Below are 8512 nucleotides of genomic sequence, written 5' to 3' on the forward strand. Positions count from 1 at the left end.
GAGATTTCCTTATTGCAAATGGCTTCAAAGTCGGCAAGGCCGATCCTACTTTATTCACTAAGACTCTTGACAATGATTTGTTTGTATGCCAAATTTATGTTGACGATATCATATTTGGGTCTACTAACAAATCTACATGTGAAGAATTTAGTAGGATCATGACACAAAAATTCGAGATGTCAATGATGGGGGAGTTGAAATATTTCCTAGGATTTCAAGTCAAGCAACTCCAAGAGGGCACCTTCATCAGCCAAACGAAGTATACTCAAGATATTCTAAGCAAGTTTGGAATGAAGGACGCCAAGCCCATCAAGACACCCATGGGAACAAATGGGCATCTCGACCTCGACACGGGAGGTAAGTCCGTGGATCAAAAGGTATACCGGTCGATGATTGGTTCATTGCTTTATTTATGTGCATCTCGACCGGACATTATGCTTTCCGTTTGCATGTGTGCAAGATTTCAAGCCGACCCTAAGGAATCACACCTTACGGCCGTAAAACGAATCTTGAGATATTTGGCTTATACTCCTAAGTTTGGGCTTTGGTACCCTCGGGGATCCACTTTTGATTTGATTGGTTATTCGGATGCCGATTGGGCGGGGTGTAAGATCAATAGGAAGAGCACATCGGGGACTTGCCAGTTCTTGGGAAGATCCTTGGTGTCATGGGCTTCAAAGAAGCAAAATTCGGTCGCTCTTTCCACCGCCGAAGCTGAGTATATTGCCGCAGGTCATTGTTGCGCACAATTACTTTGGATGAGGCAAACCCTGCGGGACTACGGTTACAAATTAACCAAAGTCCCTTTGCTATGTGACAATGAGAGTGCAATCAAAATGGCCGACAATCCCGTCGAGCACAGCCGCACTAAGCACATAGCCATTCGGTATCATTTTCTTCGGGATCACCAACAAAAGGGGGATATCGAGATTTCTTACATTAACACTAAAGATCAATTAGCCGATATCTTTACCAAGCCACTTGATGAGCAATCTTTTACCCGACTTAGGCATGAGCTTAATATTCTTGATTCTAGGAATTTCTTTTGCTAAGTCTTGCACACATAGCTCATAAATATACCTTTGATCATGTCTCTTTAATATGCTATGACTAATGTGTTTTCAAGAGAATTTCAAATCAAGTCATAGGTATATTGAAAGGGAATTGGAGTCTTCGACGAAGACAAAGGCTTCCACTCCACTCTACTACTCATCCTTCGTTGTCGCTCCGCATCACTCTCCAACGTTGGTATAATCTTCACTTATTCATTTTATGACCAAAAGGGGAGAAAGTACATAAAGGGCTTATATCTCACTCAAAGTATCCGTTTTTGGCGATTCATGCCAAAGGGGGAGAAAGTATGAGCCCAAAGCAAAAGGACCGCACCACCCTAATCTTAAAAATTTGATGATTTTTCAATTGATAAATTTCAAAATTGGTATCTCTTTGTGTTCTAAAGGGGGAGCAAGTAGTATTTTCAAACTTGATATCTTAAAACCCTCTTGAACACTAAGAGGAGACTTTATTTGAGGGGGAGTTTTGTTTAGTCAAAGGAAAAGCATTTGGACAAAGGGAGAAAATTTCAAAACTTGAAAATGCTTTGCAAATCTCATTCATTTACCTTTGACTATCTTGCAAAATGACTTTGAAAAGCATTTGCAAAAACAAAACCCTTGGTGCAAATGTGGTCCAATATGTCAAAAACAAAGAAAACAATCCATGCGCATCATATGAGTATTTATATTGGCTCAATTCCAAGTAACCTTTGCACTTACATTATGTAAACTAGTTCAATTATGCACTTCTATATTTGCTTTGGTTTGTGTTGGCATCAATCACCAAAAAGGGGGAGATTGAAAGGGAATTAGGCTTACACCTAGTTCCTAAATAATTTTGGTGGTTGAATTGCCCAACACAAATATTGGACTGACTAGTTTGCTCTAGTGTATAAGTTATACAGGTGCAAAAGGTTCACATCTAGCCAATAAAAAGACCAAGTGTTGGATTCAACAAAGGAGCAATAAGGCAACCGAGGGCACCTCTGGCTGGTGGCACCGGACTGTCCGGTGTGCACCGGACAGTGTCCGGTGCGCCCGTAGACTTCGTTTTCTACCCTTCGCCAGAGGACTTCGACTTCAACCCTTCGCCCTCGGGAATTCGCGGAGGCCGGCGCGCTATAATTCACCGGACTGTCCGGTGTGCACCGGACATGTCCGGTGCGCCAACGAACCGCGGCCTCCGGAACTCGTCATCCTCGGGTTTTCACGACAGCCGCTCCGCTATAATTCACCGGACTGTCCGGTGTGCACCGGACTGTCCGGTGTGCCAGCGGAGCAACGGCTCTCTGCGGCGCCAACGGCTCCCTGCGGAGCATTAAATGCGCGCGCAGCGCGCGCAGAAGTCAGAGTCGCCCATACCGGTGCACCGGACATCAAACAGTACATGTCCGGTGTGCACCGGACACCCAGGCGGGCCCACAAGTCAGAAGCTCCAACGGTCGGAATCCAACGGCAGTGATGACGTGGCAGGGGCACCGGACTGTCCGGTGTGCACCGGACTGTCCGGTGCGCCATCGAACAGACGCCTCCAGCCAACGGTCAAGTTTGGTGGTTGGGGCTATAAATACCCCAACCACCCCACCATTCATTGCATCCAAGTTTTCCACTTCTCAACTACTACAAGAGCTCTAGCATTCAAATCTAGACACACCAAATAGATCAAATCCTCTCCAATTCCACTCAAGCCCTTAGTGACTAGCGAGAGTGATTTGCTTGTGTTCTTTCGAGCTCTTGCGCTTGGATCGCATTCTTTTCTTTCTCATTTATTCTTGTGATCATACTCAATTGTAACCAAGGCAAGAGGCACCAATTGTGTGGTGGCCCTTGCGGGGAAGTTTTGTTCCCGGTTGATTGAGAAGAAGAGAAAGCTCACTCGATCCGTGGGATCGTTTGAGAGAGGGAAAGGGTTGAAAAAGACCCGGCCTTAGTGGCCTCCTCAACGGGGAGTAGGTTTGCGAGAACCGAACCTCGGTAAAACAAATCCGCGTGTCACACTCTTATTTGCTTGCGATTTGTTTTGCGCCCTCTCTCGCGGACTCCTTTATATTTCTAACGCTAACCCGGCTTGTAGTTGTGATTATTTTTGTAAATTTCAGTTTCGCCCTATTCACCCCCCCTCTAGGCGACTATCAGTTAGGAGAATGGATTGATATCCCAATATATCTGTTGCTTATCGGATATTATATTTGTTGCTTAACGGATATTATTTACTATATCAATAATTGTGGCATCAGCAGAAAGGAGCTTCTCAAAACTTAAGTTATTGAAGAATTATTTAAGGTCTACAATGTCTCAAGAAAGGTTAAACGAGCTAGCAACTTTATGTATTGAGAATAAATTATTAGATGATGTCAATATTGAAGCCATCATTGATGATTTTGCATCTAGAAATGTTAGAAGACATTTTTAAGTTGATCTCTACAATATATTTGAGGTAATAATCTTACTTTTATTTTTTACTGTTCAAGTTTTTCTGTGGTATATATATATTAAAATCAGTTTTATTTAGAAATGGGGCCTCTGTTTATAATCTTGTCCCGGGGCCCTCAAAAGTCAGAAACGGCCCTGGGAAGGCTTGAGTATGTCAACTATATGACTTGGAATGTTGCTTGGGCTCCCACACCTTGAAGTGGCCGGTTGGGGTGGTATTTATAGCCACCAACCAAAATCTAGCCATTGGTGAAGTGTGCTGGCGAAGGGCGCACCGGACAGTCCGGTGCGCCACCGGACAGTGTCCGGTGCGCCGCCACGTCATCCTGCCGTTAGGGCTTGGAGCTGGTCGACCGTTGGAGGCTTTGTCCTCTTGTGGCACCGGACAGTCCGGTGCCCCTCTGACTTCTGCTCTGACATTCTGAATTCCACTGTTCACTTTGCAGAGTCGACCGTTGCGCGTAGATAGCCGTTGCTCCGCTGGCACACCGGACAGTCCAGTGAATTATAGCGGAGGTGCGCCTGAGAAACCCGAAGGTGAAGAGTTTGATCTGGTTCACCCTGGTGCACCGGACACTGTCCGGTGGTGCACGGGACTGTCTGGTGCGTCAGACCAGGGCACACTTCGGTTTCCTTTTTGCTCCTTTCTTTTGAAGCCTAACTTGTTCTTTTGATTGGTTTGTGTTGAACCTTTGGCACCTGTAGAACATATACTCTAGAGCAAACTAGTTAGTCCAATTATTTGTGTTGGGCATTCAACCACCAAAAACATTTAGGAAAAGGTTTAAAGCCTATTTTCTTTCAATCTCCCCCTTTTTGGTGATTGATGCCAACACAAACCAAAGCAAATATATAAATGAATAATTGAACTTGTTTGCACAAGATAGGTGCAAAGATTTCTTGGAATTAAACCAGTAATATTTCAATAGATATGCATGGATGGTTTTTCTTCTTATTTATCATTTTGGACCACGCTTGCACCACTTGTTTTGTTTTTGCAAATTCTTTTGTAAAATATTTTCAAAGACATTTTGCAACTAGTCATAGGTAAATGAATAAGATTTTTGAGAAGCATTTATAAGATTTGAAAAATTTCTCCCCCTATTTCAAATGCTTTTCCTTTTGACTAAACAAAACTCTCCTTCAATAAAATTCTCCTCTTAGTGTTCAAGAGGGTTTTGAGATACCAATTTTTGAAGGTGCTACTTTCTCCCCCTTTTTGGATATAATAAGATACCAATTTGAAAAACTCTTTTTAAAATATGGTGGTGCGGTCCTTTTGCTTTGGGCTAATACTTTCTCCCCCTTTGGCATTAATCGCCAAAACGGATACTTAGAGTGAAATATAAGCCCTTTCTTTCTCTCCCCCTTTGGCAAACAATTGAAATACCAATTGAAATAGAGATATGAGTGAAGATTATACCAAAGTGGAGAACTATGCGGAATACCGGCAAAGAGTGGATAATATCAATGGAGTTGAGTGGAAGCGATGTCTTTGCCGAATACTCCATTTCCCTTTCAATCTAAGACTTAATACATGAGATGCTCATGAAAACATATTAGTCTTAGCCTTGGCTCAAATAGAGATATGAAATATGCAGATGTACCAAAGTAAAGAGATATGATTAAAAGGATATGCCAATTAAGCTTAAACAATTCTATATAATATAGATGGCTCCCCCTAAATATGTGCTTTGAGAGGAATACAAATTTTTGGTCTTAAATGCCAAGAGCACATAATTAGGTTAATGAGATCATATCTATATTATAGAGAATGTGAAGTGCATTGTGTCATAGTATAGATGTGATGCTCATGACAGTTTATACACTTATGAAAGCATGTTGCAAACATTTTAAGCATTTTACCCTTAAAGATTTCAAAGAGACTTAAGGACCATCCACCTTTGGAACAAAGGTAGCTTATCCTCGTTACAAGGTTAAGCTTTAAGCTTTTTGACAATAAAACCACTTCATCTAGTTTTAACAAAGATGCATTAATGCATGAGTGAAATTTTAAGAGGTTAAACTAGGTATGAAGCAGGGATAATGCATGAACATGCTTTCTCTTCCTTTTATACAAGATATGCAAGGAATGTAGGAAGATTTAGGTACATGTATAAATAAGATTGAATATTTTTACCCTTTTGTACCTTTACATAGTGATGCTCTTCTTCATTGTGCTTTGTCCTTAGTCTTATTGAATTCGCCTAAGACTTATACTCAAGACAATGTATTAAAATATTTTGCACAAGAGAGAGTTCTACAACTAGTGATCCTTTTCTAAGTCATGTCATTATATATCAAGAAGATCACAAATTGCATAAATATATCATGAATTCTCCTTTTAACTTAGTGCCTATCAAGATAGATGTTGATTGAAATTACCAATTGAAATCAAATTGAGATTACATGAGGCACTAAGAAGCATAAGTGATAATTAAAGTTATTCAATGATCAAACAACAGATGCGATCAAAAGAACAACACAGGCATTAGATTTTCAATCAAGCTCAAAGATAGGAGAATCCAATAAATGCGCTACTTTAACATTGAAAGCTACAATCCTTGATAAAGGTGACATTATTTTACCAAGTTGGATTGAAATGTAGTAGCATGCGTTATGAGAAACTTGTTCACACACATGAGACTATATGAGATTACTAAGATAATGTGCTAGTCTCAATATAGTTAAGATATAGAAATAGGCTCCCCCTAAAGATATGCATCAAGAATGAAAGAAATGGGTGAATGCACTCATTTACAAAGGCAAATAGGGAGAAGCACTATTTATATTTGATCAAGGCTTATAAGATTTGCAATAAACAACTTAAGCCTTGTAATCTCATAATGAAAAAGATAAAGAATGCTTACAACCACACCCTTGATTGTTGTGAAGACCTTATTGTCTAAGTAGGTGTTGTTGTCCTTGATGTTCTTCCTTTTTCATTTGAGTGTCCTCCCTTTGTAGTTGTCTCTTTTTCCTTCCAAACTTATTGAAAATACTCAAGAGAGATGTTAATAGCGCAAGGGAGTATATGATAACTGATGATTTCTTTAGATAGAAAATAAGAACAATTCATCATCCATAAGTCACATATACATGAAGTAAACTTCTTAACATTAGTGCTCATCAAAAGAAATATGCACTCTTTAAACATTTTGATCAATCACAGGAAATTTACTTCTTCATATTGAATTTATTGATCATTACTTGGAAGCAAATAAATATAGCAAAGATATGAAATAGATTCTAATGAACAAGTGCATTTTATTAGAATGAGATTGAATGCACATCTATCCGACTTTGGTTCAATAAAGAATCTATTCTTTACATAGGTGGAATATGATATATTAGAGTAAACAACCATTGATGGGAATTATATTTGATTGAGAAGATAAGTTCCCATACCTTTGCTTTTACCTTCCTTCCTTTGGGTGAAGAGCAACCCTTTGAGGCTTGTGGCTTTAAACTTGCACTTACTCTCTTGTAGATTTTCATAAGTGAGCTCAAGAGAAATGTTAAACGCAACACAAGCACTAGTTTCCCTTTTTGTAATCATTTTGATAAGGAATGAAAAGTGGATTACTAAAGCATGGAAACTCTATAATATGAACTAGATTATTCCTTGAAGTATGCTTAGTTTTATCTTATGGAACAAGCATATATAGTTCTTTTAAGGTTATGGGAATAAATCTAATTCATAATATGGAGAGCGATAGATGTAGAAGAATCATATCCAATATAAGCAAGAAGCAAAACAACATAAATCATTGGTCTGACTTTTCCTTTTATGTTGAATTACGCATCTCCAAAGAGGAACATATTCTTTATTAGTGAGACTACATGGGTTACTTAGATAAAAGCATTAGTCTCACTATTCTAGTTATAGAGAGAATCTTCCTTTTGTAGGTGTCGTAGGGATTTGAATTCCTATCGTGACATCGTATTTTTTTAAGAACTTGGAATATCTCTTTATATCTAGAATCATGGCAATAATAAGATAATAAGTGTAAGACATGCCATGGGTTTCTTAATAATTTAAAACATGTAGATTGCCATAGTATAGAAATGATGAATGTACAATCTACCATATGGGAGGAATTTCTTCAAGGAAGGGTGACATAATTTAGAGCATTTTAAGTGCTTCCTTTTTCTATGTGACTACACAAGACACATAAGAAATGATATTCTAAAATACTTGCGCTTTAAAAGCATAACTGTTACCATCCTTTGACTTTCCTCCAAGTTGTAGGCCTTGACCTTTTGGCAAGGGATAAATCTTTATTTCCTACAACATCAATATCTTCCCTCGAGATGATATGAGTTTAAGATATAGTAATTTGAAAAATAACCTTGGGTCAATCATGGATATAGATCTTTGAAGATGATAGCTTGAGTTAATAAAGATTGAATTGACTCTTTCAAGCACCCCAAGGATTCATACCATCTCCTTCTCCTGCAAATCTTGTCAAGCTTGTTTTGGTACCCATTGCTTGATGGGTCCATCATGGTTAGTCAACAAAAATCTAGGAACCCAAGAGTCCTTTGTGTTAGCACTTGGTAAACTCATTACCTTTCTAACACAAGTTGTAGTTTTGGGTTGCCTAGTTACATGAGAATTAATTGACAAGCTAGGAGTGGGATTGTTACCAATGGGACAATCCTTGCATTGATGTCCCTTCTTTCGGCATATGTAGCAAAGGCGATCTTCAAGTCTTGAAGATTTCTTCCTTCCTCGTTTCTTGCTTGCTACATGGTTAGTAAATATTTTCTTTTCTAGCCCTATGCCTTTTTGTTTCAAATGGGGACAAGATTTAATAAAGTGTCCCTTCTTTGAACATTTAAAACAAAGTTTATCATCCTTGTTAATAATTGTCGGGGACCATAATTAGGGGTACCCTCAAGGCTCCTAATTCTCAGCTGGTAACCCCCATCAGCACAAAGCTGCAAAGGCCTGATGGGTGCGACTAAGTCAAGGATCGGTCCATTCAAGGGACCCGATCACGCCTCACCCGAGCCTATAG

Source organism: Zea mays, chromosome 2, assembly GCF_902167145.1.
Source record: "Zea mays cultivar B73 chromosome 2, Zm-B73-REFERENCE-NAM-5.0, whole genome shotgun sequence".
In the NCBI taxonomy this organism is placed as follows: Eukaryota; Viridiplantae; Streptophyta; class Magnoliopsida; order Poales; family Poaceae; genus Zea; species Zea mays.